We start from the raw sequence: 1,351 nt of genomic DNA, 5'->3' as shown, positions 1-1,351 counted from the left end.
GTAAATATTGCTCTCGGATATGACCTTGTTAGCAAAACTGATGATTCTGATACGAGATGTTTCCATCCGAATCTAAGCAATACCTCGGTGTCTAACGCGCCTGTTGCCATCAATAGCAGGAGCGATGTTAGTAAAGAAATTTCAGAGATTCGATCCATGGAACTAGCTGATAACCTCAACTACCCCAGCTCTGGATATATGGTTAAGGCTATCACCGGTTTTAAGATCTTCCTGTATCAGCGAGAGCATGCAATGGGTGATGGTGAAGCAATAATTCCCAAAATCATTCGTGATAACAAAATTATTGTCAGCTTTCAAAAAACAAACAACAAGTGTGTCTTCCATTGCATCTCCTTCCACAAGCAGGATGATAAAAAAAGACCCCCGAAGAATTCAAGCCTTGGTGAAACAGGCTTTCAAGCAGTACTGTTCATTCAAGGGTATTACCTACACTCTCGGCATTTTCCGAAGCTTTAAACCAATTAATATTCTCCAGTTTGATGAACTTGAGGACTGCTTCCAGCTTAGTATCAACGTCGTTATTATGGATATTGATTCCAGAAACGTTGACTGCATCCGTCGGTCCGATAAAGACTACGATTCGTCCAACATCTTTTCCCATGAGAATCATGTTCTCTACATCAAGAACTTGGACACGCTTCAGCGTAAATATCAATGCGCTAAGTGTGATATGGTGTTTGTTAGCACTGAAAGGCTTAAAAACCACAAGAAGGATCAGTGCGAGCTTGTCAATATTGAGTCATTCCCAGCTCAACTGACTATCTATCAATCAGCTCCGAATGTTATTGGCTCAATGTTAGCAAAGTATTCTGTCAAGAACGCTGACCAATACCTTGATCACTTCATAGTCTATGACTTTGAGGCTATTCACAAGCCAACTGGGGTAAAGCATGGGGCGAATACTATCTTTACCAACGAGCATATTCCTGTATCAGTATCAGTAGCTGATAGTCTAACTAGGGAAGTGCGTTGCTTCGTGAATGATGATACGAAAGCTTACTAAAGGACATGTTCGAATATGTTGGATACATTAGTGAGAAGATACAACGATACAACGTTTCCAAATACGAGTCCTTGCTTCGGAAGATTATCGATGCTCATGGATTAACAGCTATGGAAATTTCAGGCACTAATCTTGATATTAAGTATAGTACTGCTGATATCGATGATTGGATTAAGGCAGGTGATTATGCTAGCTTTTTCGATTTCCATATCAAGATCGCTTTTCGAAATCAGGGCTCCGACTATAAAAAGATCAAGGAGACTATCGATCAGGTAAAGATCCTAGGATTCAACTCTGGACGTTACGATATCAACCTTATCATGGCAC

The sequence above is a fragment of the Plasmopara halstedii genome (assembly GCF_900000015.1).
Source record: "Plasmopara halstedii genome assembly, contig: Scaffold_110, whole genome shotgun sequence".
Taxonomy (NCBI): Eukaryota; Oomycota; class Peronosporomycetes; order Peronosporales; family Peronosporaceae; genus Plasmopara; species Plasmopara halstedii.
This window is presented reverse-complemented; position numbering follows the sequence as displayed.